The 20971-nt window shown below is 41.9% G+C and overlaps 1 protein-coding gene and 1 long non-coding RNA gene across 5 annotated transcripts in view; one reads left to right on the top strand and one right to left on the bottom strand.

The window, feature by feature from the left end:
* Window positions 1–20971, top strand: part of ZNF592 (zinc finger protein 592) — a 65126-nt gene that overhangs the window by 19501 nt on the left and 24654 nt on the right. The gene's annotated exons all lie outside the window — the stretch shown is intronic.
* On the bottom strand, window positions 13444–19736 carry LOC112546591 (uncharacterized). Its single transcript, XR_003090327.2, has 3 exons — window positions 19598–19736; window positions 15890–15952; window positions 13444–13567 (listed from the first exon to the last, which is right to left on the bottom strand). It is a non-coding gene; the product is annotated as an uncharacterized LOC112546591 (long non-coding RNA).

Genomic DNA, 20971 nt, shown 5'->3' with positions numbered 1-20971 from the left:
AAACATTATGGTTGTACTTTCAAAATGTTACAACTGAACATTGACTTAATGCAGCTTTGAAACTTTCTGTAGAAGGAAAATGCCGCCTTCCCTCTTTTTAGTAGTTTAACATAGTACTGTACTGTCTTTGTGCTCCCTCTTACCCTGGGCTGCTGCTGCATGATTATTTCTGGTTCCAAATAAGGGATGCAGTTGTCTGGTCAGTTCATAACGCTGGTTCTGTTGCACATGTTTTGGGATGACAACCCAGTGGCTGCAGAACTTTCAGATGTGAAAGGCCATGTTCCTGGATCTGCGTGCTCAGCTCACCCCAACTCTTCAGTGCAAAGACACCAGACTGACAGCTGCCGTGATGGTGGGGGTGTGTTGATTTCACACTGATTGCAATGCTGGATTACTCCCCATTAGTGGAAAATCACTTTTGGAGTTGGAACAGCCAGTGTGGTGGTTGTTGTCATGCACATGTACAGAGCTGTTAGTCATCTTCTGCTATGTGTGACTGACTCTTGGCAATGTGCCAGATGGATGGATTTGTGACAGTAGGTTTCCCACACTGTGGAGTTGTGAAAGATAACATGCACATTCCTATTTTGGCCCCAGCTCGTCTTGCCCTGCAGTATGTCAACATATAAAGGGTTATGAAAGTGTTAAGGCATCACCAGGAACGCTTCACTGACATCAGTTTGGGCTGGTCAGGGAAGGTGCATGATGCACATATCTGTAAGAACACAGGACTGTTCCAAAGCTGCAAGCAGGGACTCTTTCCTGACATGCAAATTACCATTGGGAATATTGAAATGCCAGTAATGGTCCTGTAGAACTCAGCCTACACTTGGCTTATGAAGCCGTGTAGCAGCCACCTCAACAGCTTCAAGGAAAGAATCAAGAACAGGCTTGGCAGATGCAGTGTGACAGTTGAATGTGCTTTATTGGTGCACCTAAAGGAGGATGGCACACCTCTGCATGAACATGAAATAGTAAGGAGTTGATGAAAGGATTCAAACAGAACAAGGCAGATGTGGCCAAAGCGATGCATAAAAGATGGTTGTACACTAGTAATTTCGCTGTCATTGTAGTGTTGGTTGTGGTATTTATTTTTAATGGGAAATGAGAGTAGTGACATTTGTGTACTTGCAAAAATCTGATTGCAAATGCAGTGATTTTGGTGAAAGTGCCTTTTGCCTTTGCCGTTATAGTGTTGCTGAATCGCATTATCTGTACAAACACTCTTTAGCTGATATTAGGTCTGTCTACACTTAAAAGGCTTGCTGGGTGTAGCTTTGCTGCCAGACCTCTTCTGATGTAGACCTGGTCTTAGAAGCTCTTGTAGGAGAGTGATGTGGATGTCAAGCCAGAAAGGATTACAACAATCAAGATGATTTCATTATTGCAATTTTCTGTACTTAGCAGTGCTGGCTGAGTTGGTCCAGAATGCAAAGATTTGTGTCTTCAGTAATGTGTTCAGTAATGTAGATTACCAAGAACACATCATCCTACTTCGCTGCCTCCCACTCTGGTTCCCCGCTGGTCACAGTTCAGTTCATTTTTACCATACTGCGTGGTATTGCTGATCTCTCAGGTAGTGAGAGCTGCCTTTTCTTTAGTGATGAACTTTGCATGATAGCTTCACATAATTGGGAAAAATGAAACTTACCAATTTAGGAAAAACACCTATCTGCAGGAGAGAGAACCCATACAGGAGCCACATGAAGGTGTGGAAACAAAAAAAATTAAGTCTGCCCTCACCATGTTCAGAACTAAATGTAATACACCTCACTTCAGTTTGACTATTGCTGCAAGAAAGCCATAGTGCAGCAGCATACTTGCATCTCATATAGCTTATTTTTTTCTAAAAGCAGTAACACAAGACTCTTCCATATGTACCACTTAACTTCTTTGGGGGAAAAAACTTAAAAAACAACACACAGTCTAGTAGCACCTTAAAGTCTAACAAGACATACAGATGGTATCATGAGCTTTTGTGGGGCACAACCCACTACTGCAGATGACAGGAGTGTAGAGATTAATTATTGCCGGAAAGAATTAATGGACACTAATCAAAAGACAGGACAATGCAGAACTTCAAAGACTATCAAGATGGTTTAATAGGTGATGAGCTTTCGTGGGCCAGACCCTCTTCCTCAGATCATATTGTGGAAGAAAATTGGCATGGCCATATATACCAAAGGGATACAATAAAAAAGTGAATACATATAAAATTGACAAATCAGATTTTAGAACCTGGGGGGGGGGGGGGGAAAGGGCGGAGGGGGAGTTAGCGTCTATGAGATAATCACTAATCAGATGTCCGAAAGGGCAATACACAAAAACCTATTGGAGAAAACTTTAATCTGCCTGGACGCTCGTTAATGGATCTCCTCCAAGTCACCATTTTGTTTCAGACCAACTCCACAAGCCAAATGCACAGAGAAGAGTGGGAACTTAACTTCATTCACAAGTTTAATTCTTATGCAAATGGTATGAACCCGGAATATCCAATGGCTCTCACATTATCTTCCACATGTTAATGACTTAACCAACCAACCAACCAAACAATGAAGGTGCTAAGGGTTCTTATCAGTCTCTCTTAACTATTTAGTCTTTAAGGTGCTACTAGACTTTTGTTGTTTCTTTAATTTTTCCTGTTAGACTAACTTAGCTACCCCCTGAAGCTTATCTACTCATTGTCTTATGCTTTTTTCACCCCTCTGTTTTCCTCTCCCCCTTTTTCCTCCAATTTTTTTTTCTATTTTTACCTCTCCCCACCCCTCGCTCCCCTTTATTTATTCCTGTGTCTGGACTTCTACACTCTTGTCATCTGAAGAAGTGGGTTGTGCCCACGAAAGCTCATGATACCATATACATGTTTTGTTAGTCTTTAAAATGGTACTAGACTGTTTAAGTTTTTCCTGTTACCTACTAACTTCACTAGTACTTTGTGGAAGATACTCTAATGCTACGGTGATGGGCAATCTTGGAAAAACCAGTCAGATAAATCATGAAGGCCTAAATGAGTCAATTTGTCTTGACCAACCTCTTTCCCCTCCCCTGCCCACCAAAAGAAAAAGGCACTTAACTGTTCTGGAAGCACAGACTGGGGACAGACTGGATGAGCTGAGAAAAAGAGAAGAGTCTGAATAATGCCATCTTATAGGATGACTAAAAGTTGGAATTGGAGATCAAGCGTTTTGAGGTTGACGGCAAAATATATGCAAACGCCTGTGTCAGAAGTTGTCCAAAGTATGTCAAAGATATCAAATCCAGTTTGGCCTGTTATTTTAAAATGAGCAAAAGGCAGAATGCTTCCAAATGGATGTGCCTTGAGCTAAGAAAACTGACTAGAAGTCTTCAACTTTTTGCTGTGGACACAGGTTTGAATCAAAGCAAACCGTGACAGGTAGTGCGAGGTAGTGGGGTTTTGTTTTGCAACTTTGGTGCTCTTTTTAATATAATTTTTGTGTATGTCACTTGTCAATGAGTGCTTTCACAATATATATGCATTCCAGAAACATCCAACTTTTTAGTCCCTCTCTGAGCCACTCTGAGGCTGTCCTATCTTGTTCTCTATATAAAATTGGGAAGGCCTTTTTTCAATGTTTTATATACATCAGGTTCTGCACTTCATAGTTAGCATATTTCTTTATTTTCTGCTGTCACTTTGCTACAGTTCGTACAAATTTTCCATGCATACAGCTACTGGCTACCAGTGTATGGTGGACAGGTGCCAGAGTTGATGTTAATTTTAACAGTACCTTCTGAAGGTCCTGTGGTACTAAAGAGATTTTGTGTTTAAAAGAAGGGCATTTTGTGGTTACTTAATTGCCTGTCATATCATTAAATGATTCTGACTCCAGTTGTGTATCAATGAAGACCATGTCCCACATACAGGATGTGGCCTGCAGGAATCTGATGGTGATGGATGAATAGGAAAGAACCTAGACTAACTGTTCCAAAGCACTTTACAGAGCTGGCAGTTAATAAAATCGTCTTACTTGTGATACTGAATAATTTTGACAATTGACAGGAAGCCCAGTGGTGCTTTTACACAGCTGCTTTTCAGAGTGGGAACTGTCCTTTGCCATTAACTTCCTGACTTTCAAACACCCTGACAACCACAAAGCCTACATCTGAAAAGGTTTTACAGGTGATATTTATTTTTGATCTTCAACTCGAGCTCAGTGAGGCTTTTGTTTCTGTGAGAAACTAATAAGTAAGGGAGGGGAGGAACCCCGTGATTCTACAAATACTGCACGGCTCAACTGCTTTTTAAAATCTGTACATAGCAAAAAATAAAGCATTATGGACAATTAGGCAGTAATGAGGGTTTGTTTAAAATAAGCTATTGATACAGAACTGGTAAGGGAATATGTCAAACTTGACCATGTACAAATTATCAGTTTTTAGTCGCGTGTATCAGAAATTACTGTTAAATGAATATCTTAAATTGTTGCCAGATCTTTTCCATGACTTTTCAAACTGGGCGAATATCAGACAAATGAAAAGGGCATTTTGGCAATCAATTTCAGTCTCTTGGTATTTTTTAAAAAGGTCTTTGAAAGAGGGGAAAAACTCATTGAATTCTAGAATGAAATTCACTTTTGTGCAGATGGGGCAGCATAATGCTTATGTTCCACTTTAACCCTCCTGCATTGTATGCATCTGACAGACGGACAACTGGAGTGGTAGTGGGGGCATTCACAAAACATCTTTGGCCTAGGCTAGGAGGCTGATTTCTGGTCTCACCTGTACCACTGATGATGATAAATCGATGCCCTTCTTAGAGGAATGTTTCATAGCCTAACCTCAGGAGGCAGTCAAATATTGTTTCTCCTAAACCCTTACGGATGAGGTGATCGAGAATGTGAGACTCTTGAGTGATTGTGTTGCGTTTTTTTTTTAAACTTCTACAGTAAGAAGTAGAACCAAGGTCTGTAATGTAGACGACCTAACTGAATGAAACTTACCTAACTGCGTCACAGAATGAATGACAAATATGAACTTACATGTACGTCTTTAAAATGGAGCTACTCCTTTATACCCACCTTCAGACAGCCTTTTGAAAACATTAATGCTGTGCTTTTTTTGTGAGGGTACTGCTCGGTACGCAGTACCGGCACTTTTTTAAAAACAAAAAAAAGCACTGCATTAATGTATACTTTAAATGCAGCAATAAAGCCATTAGCAACTTAGGCCATACTCCCCTCTAAGATCTAGGAATAGAACCAAGGAACCTTGTTACCACCGTTCTCCTGCTGTCTGCACAACTGTTTCCTAAATCTGTTTGGAGAGAGAGTCTTTTATCCCTTCTAGTGGCTGGTCCTCAAGGGTTGTGAAGAAAATGCTGGCATTGTGAACAGAGAACTGCTCACCATCCTGCTCCTATGTGACTCCTCACTTGACTGATTCCCACTCGTCCCCAGCTCTGTGGAGTGAATAGTTGTGGGTGAGGCAGGGGAGGTGAGTGAAAGGTGATAGTGGGTAGAAGAGATGTGTGCAAAATAGGAGTATTAGATTTAGTTTAATTAGCATGTAACTGCACCAAATCTTAGCGGTTACATGATTTTTGGATGGTCCCCAGGGTGGAGCCGGCAGGCTGTGCGCTCCTGACCCCAACTCCCTGGTGTTCCCTTGATACCCTGTGCTGTTGCCTCTGTCTCAAAGGCAGTAGCATGGGGTGGCAGGCGGGAGCTGGTCTGCAAGAAGAGCCAGTTTAAAACACGTAATGTTTAACTGGCTAACTAATTACATAGGATTTAGCATCCCTACTGCCTTTGACCACAGACCTATTGTCTCACAACAGTCAGATTTATGACCTGGATCTTCATAGGCTTCTGACAGATCTAGAGGGATCCTGTTCATATGGAAGTACATGTCTTGATACATTTCAGGAAGCAATTCATTTGCAAATGCTGTAACCTTAGAGAAAAGATTTCAAATCTGGGCATCCTGTAGCTGTGCATAGTCTCAACTCGGCTCTAATCCAATGCATACTTGAATGCATGCTTCACCTGAAACTTGACGGTCTTGCTTTTATAGTCTTTTAGTTAGTAGCTAGATCTGCTTATCACATGCTAATTGATAATGGGTCTTTATTTGCTTGACATATTGGTTTAAGGGTTTAGTGAACATCTATCCACCAATCAGAGGTACAACACTCTCATAGGAATCTTAACCTAGTCTTTACTCAGTTTCTCCTTTTGAACCTCTGAACAAATGTTTGTTGTTTCACCTGTTAATAAAAATAATATAGTGAAGGCTGTGAGAAAGTAGTGATTATTTGGTTCAGAAATTATGGTCACAATTTGTTAGTTGCAGTTTGGTGTGGGCCAATATGCAGGGTCGTAAAACACCTCTCAAATTTGTGGCCACTATGAAAAGTTGCAGACTGTGTTTAAAAGCTATTGGTTCTGCAACAGAATTGCAGCCTGTGATTTTCTTATGGCTTTAATCATAACATCTGCCAGAAGAGTGACTAGCAAGCAAGCCCTGGTTGCTGATTGACACTTTAGTTTTTCACAAGGTGGTTCTCCATTCCTCCAAAGCATGGGGGTAGTAGTGCTTTTCAAAGAAAAAGCCAGCAGAATTTAACATGAACTATTTTTCCTAGCATCATTCTCAGAAGTGGCTGAACAGTTTTGACGTAAGATTTCCAAAAATATTCAGCCAGAGGCAGACACTCAGCGTGGAAAATTTCCATCTAATAGTTAGCTTCTCAGTTTTTAAAAGCATCTGACAACAGTGTCTTCATATTTATTTTATGTATATATAAATCAAAATATCCCCAGGAAAAGAGGTTTAGAAATAAGCATCACAGATGTGAGCAGACTCCCATATGAACAAATTTTGAAAGGCTGAGTGTTTAGTTTACATAGGGGTCAAGTAGAAGTGTACAGGATAAAAGGATGCAGCATAAAGAATAGTTAAAGGAGGTAGACTTTTCCTTTTAGTACCAGAACAGACTTTTCTAGAAACTTTTTATATTGGCAAATTATTAAAACCAAATATGGAGTAATTCAATAGTAGATCTTTTTCTGATGGATAAAGGAAATTAATCACTGAATTTAGTGGTTGACGAAGTACAACTGACCATGACCTGGTTACGTTTATTTTTTGTAAGCCAAATACACTCCCAATCTGTGAAATATATTCTTGATGCTTTAAAAGGCCTATGTCTCAAAAATAAAAATAGGTTATGATAAACTGAGTGGGAGCAAAAAAGTAAAAATAGAAGTGTGAACAAAAAAGGAAGTTGTTTAAGAATACCTTATTAGATTTCCTAATAGCCACAATTCTTCAGTTACAGAAAAATGTTAACTTTGCTTTAAACATGTTTGATTAAGAGGGTGTCTGGGTAACAGCAGCAACTATATAAACAAATAGAAAAAGGAACTTGATAGCCAATAACATGAATTAGAAGATTTTTAAAAATGCAGGCAATTGCTAAGAGATCTTAAAGAAACAAAAAACCCTAACACTAGTCTAGCTTAGGGAAGTTAGTAGGCATACTGCATGCTAAATTCCAACCACCAGATTATTTCAAACAGATCCCAAAACTTAGTATTTACTTAGTATTTTTGCATTTTCTCTGGTGCCTGGGCCTTGACAAAAATTATTGCCCATGGAGGAGTGGGCAATAATTTTTGCAGAGGGAGCACTTTATGAATTTTGATATGTGATCATGGCCGTCCCACCCAAAGCGGTGGGGCCTTGGGAGGAAGAAATGGAGCTGAGGGCTACAGAGAGAAATAGTGTGAGTGTGAAAGAGACCCTGTGTGACAGACTTTGTGACAGATTGAGCATGTGTGGCACAGATGGGTGGGGGTGTGTGTGTGCTGGCTGTTGCTGGGTAAGTTTCGGAGAAAAGCCATGTTCTGTTTCTAAGACAGGGAAATCTGTCCTGTTCTGTTGTCTCCCCCATTCTGGAGAGCTGGGGTATGGAGGGAAGTGTGAGAGAGCAATGAAATCTTAGTGTATTGATATGCGGTGCACTCCTCTGAGACACTTACTATCCATGCTTCAGACTGGAGCCACTCTGCTGTGTCTCCCCTTCTCCTTGACCCTTGCTCTGCAGAGATGTGGTACCAGGGGCAGGGGAACACCTTGACTTCAGCACAAAGTATTATGAAAAAAACAAGGAAAGAGTTGGAGGTAGTATTGCAGGAGGTTAAATAAGGATACCCATGCATCAGACATATACAAGCAAATTAGAAGAGTTTGTGGAATTCAGAATAAGAGTAGTTGCATGCCAGGTCTTATTGGGATTGACAAAACAGAAGTTCTGATAATGAGAGAGCAGAAATGTTAGCAGAAACTTTGAGGGGTGAGTAATGATGAAAATCAAAGTCCAGTGTGTCCCCAGATTAAGGCAGTTCATTGAGAGGCATGGACTATTATGTAGCTAGCAAAACCATGAAGATACTATAGAGAATTAAAGGTTTTATGTATGGGAGCTCGAAAAATTGATATAACCCAAAATGCATCCCCAGGTAAAGATAATATATGCGATCCTAGCAGACTTACCCAGCATTGCCAGGGTCCTTCAGGGCCAGGGGCTAGTGGTGTGGGGGGTGCATGACTCGGCAGTGCTTTTGGGATGTAGGGGGGAGAGTGCAGGAGTGAGGGTTGGAGGGTGAAGAGAGGCTCAGGAGGGAAGGTCTCATCCAGTATGGCCCTTTTCTCTCACCCCCAGTCACTCCTGACCACCAGGAGCCCTATTTCTCACTCCCCAGCCTCCAGGAGCCCTCTTCTGACCCTCCCCATCCCCCCACTCTGGTGCTGCAGCCAAGGGCTGGGGGGAGAATGGATTTGAGCCTGTGGGGGGGGGGAGAGTTACTTGGTGTGCTAGCAGGCAAGATGGTGGAGCCCCAGCTCTGCTGGCCACTCTTGGTCAGGCCTGGACAAATATGGCCTGTGGGCCACATTCAGCCGACCAAGCCACCAGATCTGGCCTGTGGACACAGCAGGGAGTCCCAGGCTGGCTTTCCTGCTTGCCCTGCACACTGCTCAGAAAAGCGGCTGCTGAACTGTTTCTCTTTCAAAACTGTGATCCCGGAGGGGAGCGGGGTGAGGGGACAGGTATGGGAGGGAGGCAGAAGAATCCCAAGTTTCGTTACAGGCTGGGGACCGACTGGCTAAGTAGGAGTTCTGCAGAAAAGGACCTGGGGATTACAGTGGATGAGGAGCTGGATATGAGTCAACAAGGTGCCCTTGTAGTCAAGAAGGCAAATGGCACATTAGGGTGCATTAGGAGGAGCATTGCCAGCAGATATAGAGAAGTGATTATTCCCCTTTATTCAGCTCTGGTGAGGCCACATCTGGAGTATTGTGTCCAGTTCTGGGCCCCTCACTATCGAAAGGATGTGGACACATTGGAGAGGGTCCATTGGAGGACAACCAAAGTGATTAGGGGGCTGGAGCACATGACCTGTGAGGAGAGACTGAGGGATTTGGGTTTTAGTCTGCAGAAGAGAAGAGTGAGGGGGGATTTGATAGCAGCCTTCAGCTTCCTGAAGGGAGGTTCCAAAGAGGATGGAGAAAGGCTATTCTCAGTAGTGACAGATGGCAGAACAAGGAGCAATGGGCTCAAGTTGTGGTGGGAGAGGTCCAGGTTGGATATTAGGAAAAACTATTTCACTAGGAGAGTGGTGAAGCACTGGGATGGGTTCCTTAGGGAGGAGGTGGAATCTCCTTCCCTACAGGTTTTTAAATCTTGGCTTGACAAAGCCCTGGCCAGGTTGATTTAGGTGGGATTGGTCCTGCCTAGAGCTGGGGGCTGGACTTGATGACCTTCTGAGGTCTCTTCCAGCTTTATGGTTCTATGAGGCTTCAGGTGCTGTCTCTGTCCCCAGCACAATCCTGTTGGCTGGTTTCTGGCCAGAAACTGACCAATGGGAGCTGCCTGTTTGAATAACAGGCAGTATGTGAAGCACCATGCTCCCTCCCCTCTGGTTCAATTATTCTCACAAGCACATGGAGCTGCAGCCGGTGCAGGTGCAGGCAGGTAGGCTGGCTGATAAATGTTTAAAGCTCTGCAAGCATTTAGCTCGGCAGGCAGGCAGGCTGGTTGCGCTGCTGGCTGCTAAGTCTCATAGCCAGAGTCTGCCTCTGGTACCCCAGCCTCTCCCTTTCCCAATCCTCTGCCGCCCCCCCCCCCCGCACCCATACCCCCTCCCAGATCTGACACCCCAAACCGCTGCCCCAGGTCACAACCCCCTCCTGCCCTAGGTCACATTCCAAAACCCTGCACCCCAGTCCCCTGCCCTGGGTCATAACTGCCTCTTTCACCCAAACTCCCTCCCAGACCCCATGCTCCCTCCTGATCCCCAATCCTGATCCCCAGAAGATTTTGAGGAACAGCTAGCCAAAAACTCAAAAAGAAATAACAAAATCTTTAAGTACATTAGAAGCAGGAAGCCTGCTAAAAAACCTGTGGGTCCCTAGATGATCAAGCTATAAAAGGAGCAATCAAGAACGATAAAGCCATTGTGGAGAAACTAAATGATTTATTTGCTTCAGTCTTCACGGCTGAGGACGTTGGGGAGATTCCTGAATCTGCACTGTCCTTTGTGGGTGATGAATCTGAGGAACTGTCCCGGATTGAAGTGTCATTAGAGGAGGTTTTGGAACAAATAGAAAAACTTAATGTTAACAAATCTCCGGGACCGGATGGCATTCATCCAAGGGTTCTAAAAGAACTCAAATGGGAAATTGCTGAGCTATTATCTGTGGTTTGTAACCTATCCTTTAAATCGGCTTCCGTACCTAATGACTGGAAGGTAGCCAACGTGACACCAATATTTAAAAAGGGCAGTAGAGGCGATCCTGGCAATTACAGACCGGTAAGTCTAATTTCAGTACCAGGCAAATTAGTCAAAACAATAGTAAAGAATAAAATTGTGAAGCATGTAGAAGAACATAATTTGTTGGACAAAAGTCAACATGGTTTCTGTAAAGGGAAATCCTGTCTTACTAATCTGTTAGAGTTCTTTGAAGGGGTTAACAAACATGCGGACAAGGAGGATCCAGTAGATATAGTATACTTGGATTTTCAGAAAGCCTTTGACAAGGTCCCTCACCAAAGGCTCTTGTGTAAATTACATGGCCATGGGATAAGAGGGAAGGTCCTTTCTTGGATTGAGAACTAGTTAAAAGACAGGAAACAAAGGGTAGGAATAAATGGTAAATTTTCAGATTGGAGAGGGGTAACTAGTGGTGTCCCCCAAGGGTCAGTCCTGGGACCAATCCTTTTCAACTTATTCATAAATGATCTGGAGAAAGGGGTAAGCAGTGAGGTAGTAAAGTTTGCAGATGATACCAAACTGTTTAGGATAGTCAAGACAGAAGCAGACTGTGAGGGACTCCAAGAAGATCTCACCAAACTGAGTGATTGGGCAACAAAATGGCAAATGAAATTTAATGTGGATAAGTGTAAAGTAATGCACATCGGGGAAAAATAACCCCAACTATACGTACAATATGATGGGGGCTAATTTGGCTACGACAAATCAGGAAAGATCTTGAAGTTATTGTGGACAGTTCTCTGAAAACTTCCACACAGTGTGCAGCGGCGGTCAAAAAGGCAAATAGGATGCTAGGAATTATTAGGAAAGGGATAGAAAATAAGACCCAGAATATCTTACTGCCCCCGTATAAAACTATGGTACGTCCACATCTTGAATACTATGTACAGATGTGGTCTCCTCACCTCAAAAAGATATTTTGGCCTTGGAAAGGGTTCAGAAAAGGGCAACTAAAATGATGAGGGGTTTGGAACGGGTCCCATATGAGGAGAGCTTAAAGTGACTGGAACTTTTCAGTTTAGAAAAGAGGAGACTGAGGGGGGATATGATAGAGGTATATAAAATCATGAATGGTGTGGAGAGGGCCGATAAAGAAAAGTTATTTATTAGTTCCCTAAATAGAAGAACTAGAGGACACCAAATGAAATTAATGGGGAGCAGGTTTAAAACTAATAAAAGAAAGTTCTTCTTCACACAGCGTGTAGTCAACCTGTGGAACTCCTTGCCAGAGGAGGCTGTGAAGGCTAGGACTATAATAGCATTTAAAGAGAAGCTAGATAATTTCATGGAGGTTAGGTCCATAAAAGGCTATTAACCAGGGGATAAAATGGTGTCCTTGGCCTCTGTCTGTCAGAGACTGGAGAGGGATGGCAGGAGACAAATTGCTTGATCATTGTCTTCGGTCCACCCTCTCTGGGGCACCTGGTGCTGGCCACTGTTGGCAGACAGGATACTGGGCTAGATGGACCTTTGGTCTGACCCAGTACGGCCGTTCTTATGTTCTTATCCCTTACCCCAACCACTCTTCTGCACCCAGCTTCCATCCCAGACCCCGCACCTTGTCCATTAGTGTCATGGAAGATTACAGCTCTTGACCACTTTCCAAAATCTTGGAATGGCCTCCCCCAACAAAAATTGCGCATCCCTGGTCTTGGTGATACGGGCTGTCCCTAGTGCACACTGCAGGATAGCTCTCCCCTGTGGGCTTGCTGCCCCCAGTGGCCACTCTCATATTGCATCCCTCCAAACATCAGCCCCTCGCTTTGCATGTTATGGAAAACTGTTCTTTTCCTGGGGCTACAAATTGTTTTGGTTCCACCAACCCCAACCTTGCTTTATGTTGGGTTCTAGAGGAAGCTGCCTACCAAATATGGTGGCTCTAGCGCTTATTGTTTAGGAGTTCTTGAACAGACAGACTTGCAGACAGACAAACACTCTAAAACAGTGGTCCCCAACCTTTTGGGGCTGCTGCGCGCCTGGAGGCGGGGCTGCGCATGCACCTGGGGTGGGGCCGCACATGCACTGTGTGCGTGGGGGCAGCACCGTGCATGTGCCCCGGGAGAATGGCTTGGGCTGGCCCTGGTCACTCGGCGGGCACACATAAATGCCCCGGCGGGCACCATGGCGCCCGCGGGCACTGCATAGGGGACCATTGCTCTAAAATATATAGGTAGATAGATAATGTTTAGATATCTTCCTGATAGAAGTTTGGTTCTTTTGGAATTTATATACTATTATCTGGAAACAAGGATTGATTGTGGAGGGTGGAAATATGCAGTAGTATGTAAGTAAGAAAATAAGGCAAATTGTCCACAAAAGTGGATGCCTATAGACCAGTTGTCACTATGCTAAGTCTCAGTACAATTACAGAGAGAATTATGAATGAAAGACTCTTTGCCTATTTGGAAATCAATGTCATAAGGTTCAACGTGGTTTTAGGCGAGGAAGAGGAAACATCAGTCATATTGTTTAACTGAAAACTAAACTAAAAAGTAGTATGTGAAACAAAGGTTTCACGATATTGAAGAACATGTAACATGTTGTGAAGGGAGGGTATATTGTACAAAGAAGGCAAACTACTGATAAGGAGAGCAAATTCTCTAATCCATCCATTCTTCAAGTAAATGGACCATACATCTTAGAATTGGATGTTATGTCATATGCCCTACATTATTTAATATGATGATAGTATTGTACATACAAAATGCTGGTGCAGGTGTCACTCTATTTGCATATGATCGCGCTCTATGGGTTAGGAGCAGGAACACCTGAGGAGTTTGAAAGGAGAATCAACAAAGCATTACAAAAAACTTCAGGCTGGGAAAATGCATGAGGTGTCAAGTTCTCACTGCTAAAACCAAAGGATTGATCTTTATAAAAAGGAAAGCTACAAAGGAGAGTACACTGTCTCTCTATGAAGTATAACTAGATAGAGTTAAGATTTAAATCCCTCGGAGTAATATTTGATATTCAGTTACTTTCAAAAGATCATAGAGACTCTGTGTTAAGGATAAATGCAAAAGGAGGATCAGCGTGCTTTAAAGTATTGGTCAGACTAATTGGGGAGCTAATAAGAAAACCCTGCAGGTGGTTTAGAGGGAGAGTGACTTAGTTATCAACTAAGATTGGTAAGTTTTAGGTCAGCATAAAAATAAAAAACTTGCAAAATTAGATTTAGTACATTCCAGGCACTAAAAGCAGTGTGCGGTGCATTTATTACAACACCTATGGGTATGCTACACAGATATTCTAGTGAAATGCCAGTTACACTGAGTAAAACTACTAGACCTTACTTTCTGGGCCAAAATTAAAGGGAATCGCAGTGATGAAACTGCCACCCAAATGTATGAGTTTTGATTGGGAATTCTTAAGTACCTAGTGTTAGAACTCTGCATTCCATTTGAGTTAAAATGTGGATGTCCGAACTGAAAGACAAGAAAAAGCTAAACTCAAAACTTAGTCATGGGGAAACAAGTTATGGATGGAAAGTCATCAGTCCAAATGTGGCTTTACAATTATTTTATAAACTTAAGAGTGTAGAAGACTATGGCTATGTCTAGATTGCACCCCTTTTCCATAAAAGGGATGCAAATTAGACACAGCGCAATTGCAAATGAAGCAGGAATTTAAATCTTCCCTGCTTCATTTGCATAAACACAGCTGCCGCTTTTTTTCCAGCTCGGAGCTTTGCCGGCAAAAAGCGCCATTCTAGACGCGGGTCTTTGGGAAAATAAAGCCTTTTCCGAAAGATCCCTTATTCCTGATTTTAAGAGGAATAAGGGATCTTTCGGAAAAGGCTTTATTTTCTGAAAGACCTGTGTCTAGACTGGTGCTTTTTGCCGGCAAAGCCCCGAGCCGGAAAAAAGTGGCAGCCATGTTTATGCAAATGAACCGGGGAAGATTTAAATCCCCGCTTCATTTGCAATTGCGATGTGTCTAATTTGCATCCCTTTTATGAAAAAGGGGTGCAATCTAGACACAGCCTATAGGTATAAAAACTGAAGTGTGCCACTATATGAAAAGTGGAGTTGTTTTTGAAAATACATAGGTGAGTCCAAAAAATGGAAAAATAGGAAGAGTGAAGATAGTTTATTTTATACCAGAATTTGGAATTAATGCATGTGGAAGAATATCCATTTTTGTGGCTGTCATGACAGCTGAGCTAGTGTTATGCTAGTAATGCTAGTGTTAAACTGCAGCGGCGGTCATTTTTTCAGACTCAGTATCAGATCATATTAGGGATGTAAGTGAGTAGTTGACTAACCGATGAGCCTAGGCTTTTATTGGTCAGTTGAGTCTACTACTCACATTTCCTCTCCCCTGCTGCCTTGGTCTGTATCAGAGGCAGCAAGGTGAGGGAAGCAGGCTTAAAAGCCGGTTCCCCCCAGCACTGTCACCGCAGAGCTGCCTGCCTTCCCCTGAGCTGCTGCCTCTATCAGAAGCAACCTCTGCCCCCCGCCCCTGTCCGCAGAGGGTCTCAGTAAGCTTGGCTCAGTCCAGGTCCAGGAGCTACCCCTGCTGTGGCTCTGCAGTAAAAAACGTTGTAGGGGTGCCTGCCTGCGCAGCTCTTACATTTAAACTGCAGAGCCACAGCAGGGGTAGCTCCCACACCCGATGCGAGTTGAGACTGAGTGCCTTCCCTTATCGATTAATCATGTAGTCGATAAAAATTCTGTTGACTACCCGATTAGTGAAATACCCGCTTCCTAACATCCCTAGATCATATGGCAATAAAAAGGTGTATTTGTAAATAATAGTGTTTTAATCAATGAAATCATGTTTCTGATTTGTACATATGGGGATACATGAAGCATTAGCTTAGATCCCAGCACATATCAGGATAACTGGTAACAAAGTGGCTGAAAAAAGCAGCTAAAATCTCTGAAAGAAATAGAGAGATTGACACACAAATATCCCTGAGTAAACAGGAATTCAGAAGTCTGGTACCAAACATTTAAAAGAGGAATGGCAAAAAAAATTGGATTAATGAAAAATGACCATTTTTTTAAATTGTCCCCTAGAGTTGAGGATAATTACATGTTTCAAGGCCAAGATAGGAAAAAGGAAATGATTTTGTTTAGAATACTTACTGGTTGTGGTTTCAATGAAAATCTTAATCAAATCAGTAAGCACGAAGATGGATTCAGTTCATGCTGAAAGGTAAAAGAAATAATTGATTACCTGTCCTGGATGTGTAAGTGCTTTGATAGAGGGAAAAGCTGTTTGAGGAGTTTATATGGCTTAAGGTAACAATTGCTATGTTGTTTAATAAAAATATCAGGGAAATGGTGATAGGTTTGGTCACAGGAACCTCCTTGGGAGTTGGGACTATCATCACTGTGCTGGAAATATCACTGAACCTGCCAACTTGCCTTTTGGGGCGCCCCACTACCTTATCCCTTCATAGTCTTAAGGATATTGCCATAAAGCATATGGATAGCCCTGTGATAATGAGGTAGTATTAGGTGTCGTTACATTCTCTTGTTACGTTACTTGAAAGAAGGCAGAAGTGAACTAGCCACACTCAACTGGCCAGATAGCCACAGTGGCTGGCATGTTAGGCACCATGGTTTTAATCAGTGAGCGTATCTAAACTAGACTTTTTTAACCCAAATTGTTTGCCAGTTAACTAAAAGTGGATAATACATCTTTAAAAGCTATCATGAACTCCTGCTGCCAAATGTATATTCAAGGATATAAACATTTGTTCTATGCCCCATGCCTTGTTCCCACATAAATTGTATTGTGCTACTTCAACTGTACCAATACAGTGAAAGTGAAATTGACAGGATTCCCCTAGTTATATCCGTATAAAAATGCAGTTATATCAGTATAAAAATGCTTATTCCCATATGGCAAGAGGAGTAAATTACAGCTGCTCCCCGAGTTACGAACAAGTTACGGACCAACACTTGGTCCCTAACTCGAAGTGTTCGTAACTCGGATCCTATAGTTACATGGCGACCACCCTGTTCGTAAGCACAGCTCGCCGTTCATAACTCAGATCCGCATTTACGATCACTTTAGTCGTAAGTGCGGATGGTCGTAAGTGGAGCTGGTCATAACTCGGGGAGCGGCTGTATGAGCACAAGGCACCTTTGTACTGATGAGCCTGTGACCACACTAGCTGATGTACAAGTATTTGTTAAAAAATCACCCATTACTCCAGCTAAAATACTTGTAAGTTGCATGCTGTCCACTTCCGAGTGTAAAATACTAATGTTTGAGTGTCCACATTATCATCTGTAAGCAATTGGCAATTTATTAAGTCAGTAAAAAGTCTTGTGTGGACAATGTGGTGTATAATAACTTATTGGAAGAACTTAAATTCTTAGTAAATTCTTCTCAAGTCTTTAAATTTCTAAATTCTTCACTTGGTTGTCTTTCTAAAAGATATACTGAAGTTCAAGCACAAATACTTGTTGGGCTTTTTGCTGGAATTATTAGGTGAAATACTATGACTTTTATTATGCATGGGTCCTTTAGATATTAGGCTCTATGTAAGTATAACTTTGTAAGGGGATATTTAATAAGACTGAAAGGCAGCAGATTTTAAAAACTATTTTACCAGTATTAACAGAACACACAATTAGCCCATGAAACTCACTGCCATAAATTGAGGTTAAAAAATGGTGTAGGTAGTTATATTGATAATGAGAGCACTCAGTTACAATAAATAATAAAAAACAAATGAAGAAAAAGCTAGTGCATAAGCTAATTTCTGACAGAAGAGTTGAGTAATATTTGGGGGGGTTATTGCATCGTTGACGATGTCAAGGGTTTTGCACTTTCTTTTGAAGCATCTGGTGCTGTGCGCTGTCAGAGACAGGATACCATCTCCCCACAGCTAAGCACGTAGATCTGGCCTGTTTATTCTGAGAGGTATTGTGACCATGTGGATCAGATTTAGGGCTGCTTTATTACACACCTGTGTTCTGTTTCTGTTCCAAACCTCTGATAGAAGGCCCCTCTTGATGACATGGCTCCCATTCCAGGGCGCTCTCCCGCAAGTCAAAGACCATTTTTGCTGATGAGCAGGAACAATTGACTTGTTGATATGTAAGAGGGACAACCATGCCAGGCTAGTTCAGTTGGAACATTCCGAGTATTAAGGGAGCAAGTTCTGCTGTGCAAATGCAAATAGTGAGTTTGGACTTAATCCTGAAAGGGGCAGAGTGCTCAGGCACTGAACCAGCAAACCTCTTAAGCACATACCATACTCTTAAAATTAAGCATGTGGTTAGTCCATTCAGTGGGTCCACTCTTGTGCTTAAAATTGTTGTATTGGCTCAGAACCAAAGTACTCCACATGTTGCTGAAGTCATAAGGACTACCCATGTGCCCACTGCAAATTCTTTGTCAGATTCTGAAGGTTCTGGAGTTGGGGGGCTAGGAAGGGAAAGGCAGTCAATTTTAACATTCTTGAAAACAGATGCACCATTTTTCTCAGACTTTCCTAAAAAAAAAAAATTAATCTGAGGCAGAGACTAAGCACAGAAAACTTCACCCTTGATGGGTTGTTTCTTATGGGTATGAGCAACTAAAAGCAAGGGTCTTCTAATGGCCTCAACTATCAGTGCTATTAATTCCATTAGATAAAACTACATAAGAATATTTTACAGATGCACGGTTAAGGCCTCCAAAGTGTTTAAAAAAAATCTGCCACCTTTTGCCATAAGAACGGCCATACTGGGTCAGACCAATGGTCCATCTCACCCAGTATCCTGTCTGCCGACAGTGGCCAATACCAGATGCCCCAGAGGGAGGGAATACAACAAGCAATCCTTACGTGATCCCTCCCATCACCCATTTCCAGACAAACCATGTGAAATAGTATTTTGTGACAAAATTCATGCTATTTTTCACCTGTGATTCACAGCCCTCCCATGCTTTATGAAAATTGGCTTACGAATATTCAGAATTCAAAGACATGGATCACGTGACATATCTTTATAGTCAGGGCTTGAAGAACCATGGCGAAAGCCACTCGCCAGCTGTGCATGCACAAGAGCCGCATTGCGCATGCGTGTGCTGCCGGTAAATGGGGCGCCAGGCTGAAATCTACTCGCACTGGGCAAGTAGATTCAATAGATTGTCGAGCCCTGTTTATAGTTATGATCTGCTGAAGGTGTCTATTCTATTTCTGTGCATGTACTGTTCTTTGTGATGTTAGAAATGACATGTAAACCTGCTTATTGATTTAGAATTGGTATGGAGAGCCATTCCTGATACTTAAAATCTTAATGGTGCTCAAGGTAATGACCTACGAATAGCTTTGTTTTTCCTGTAGGCCCAAACTATAGATAGTCCTAGAATGATATGTTACTATGCTGGAATCCATCTTGAATCTGGTATTTTTCCATGGGAGAGATTAAAATAAAGACTTCCCCCGGGGTGGGAAACCTATTGAAAGAATGTACAACAATCAATGTCTTCAGCTAGCTTTTGATATTGCCTCCCCACCCAAAGAGGGGACACATGAAGAAATCTGAAAACAAAGAACTCTAAAGACACACAAAGCTATAGACCTAGGCCAAACAAAAAATCAATGGTCTTGAGCACTTTTACCTAAATAAAGACAAGGGCAAGGAATACTAGTGTATTAGTCTTAATGGGCATGTTTTGTTTGTTTTGGCTTAGGAACTTACTTCGATCTGTCTGCTTTCACTTGCTATCGCTTAAATCCTTCATTTTATACTTAATGACACTGGTTTATGATCAAGTCCAGTGTAAATCATTGCTACCTGGGGGAGGGGGAGCCACAGCTGTACATATCTCTCATGATAAGTAGGACTGACCTTATGAACGTTCTCTGTGTAAAACTTTTAAGCAGAGTAAGATGGATTTATTTAGGGTTTTGGTCCTCTTAGGGCTGGGCTCCTCGTTACTGTTAACGTTCCTGTAACTGAAACTTCCCAAGGTGATCTGGTTCAGTATCTGTTCAACCCAGCCAAGGCACAGAACTGTGGTAACCAGAGCTTCTGGCCCAGCAGGAGAGGGTGGTGGGTGCTCCAGAGGGTAGTCTGGCTGACTCAGTGGTATAACCAGCACATCAGGTGATAGTCCCCAGGGGACCTCAGTGATCCAACCCATCACAATGATATAACAATGAAGTTGTTTACAACTTTACGTATGGTTGTGCAGCAACTTGTAATGGTTTTAATTCTGTTAATTTTACATTTATTTCATTATGGTAATGGTCTAATACCTTTTTTCTGAAGTAAGCTTTTTATATTATACATTATCTATTTTATTGTCTGCTGCATGTATTTAATTTTGTCACTAACTGTATACAAATATATAGGGACATGCTGGCATGCCAGGTCCCAGCAAAAGACTGTTTAGTGTTAATGCTTCTAAGTTGCTGCATGAGTTAATCTTACTTATAAATCTCTATTCTATGCCATCAGGTGTTGAAGTGTTTGCTTTGTTTGTTTGCTCTAAAACTGTAAATCCACACGGCCAGAAGGAAAACATTGCTAAATGTGAAACACTAGTTTACCACAAGAGGGGTCATCCCTTACCCAACAATAGAAGGCCTCTTGACATCAAAGAAGCCATTGTGGAACATCCGTGGACAAAAGACTTTGATTGCTCCCCACAAACCCAGGAAGTGGAGATGTGCAGAAATTCTCCTCAGCTCGAACTCTGGGAGAAGGGGATAAAAATTCCTGTCAAGAAAAATTATCCCTGTGCTGCTTGGAGTTCATAGAGTGCAATGTTTCTAAGCATATGCAAGGGGTCTCCAAGCTTAGTGCTAAAAGACCTAAAACTTGCATATTAGAGCAATGTTTATATCCTTTTGAAACTACTGAAATTCATTTGTGTGTATATATTTTACCTATTTGAACTGTGTAAATAACTTTTTCCTAATTAATAAATCTTTAGTTTATTACAGGATTGGCTACAAGTGTTGTCATTGGTAAGAGATCCAAGATAATTATGATACTAACATAGCTATCAATTTAGGTGGATTGTATACACCAGTTCATTTTCACTATTGTTGCACTTTATAGTTAATCTATAGTACCAAGGACTCTGACATACACAAAACTAATGTTGCACATTGTATCTAAGGACGCAGGAAAAAACAATTGTATGTTGTATTGTAGAAATAGCTTGTGGTACTATAAATACAGATCCATACACACCCACAAGGAGGCAGGATTAAG

This window comes from Pelodiscus sinensis, chromosome 14 (assembly GCF_052426305.1).
Source record: "Pelodiscus sinensis isolate ZL-2025 chromosome 14, ASM5242630v1, whole genome shotgun sequence".
In the NCBI taxonomy this organism is placed as follows: domain Eukaryota; kingdom Metazoa; phylum Chordata; order Testudines; family Trionychidae; genus Pelodiscus; species Pelodiscus sinensis.
The sequence above is the reverse complement of the archived record's forward strand: the minus strand, read 5'-3'. Positions and strand labels throughout refer to the sequence as shown.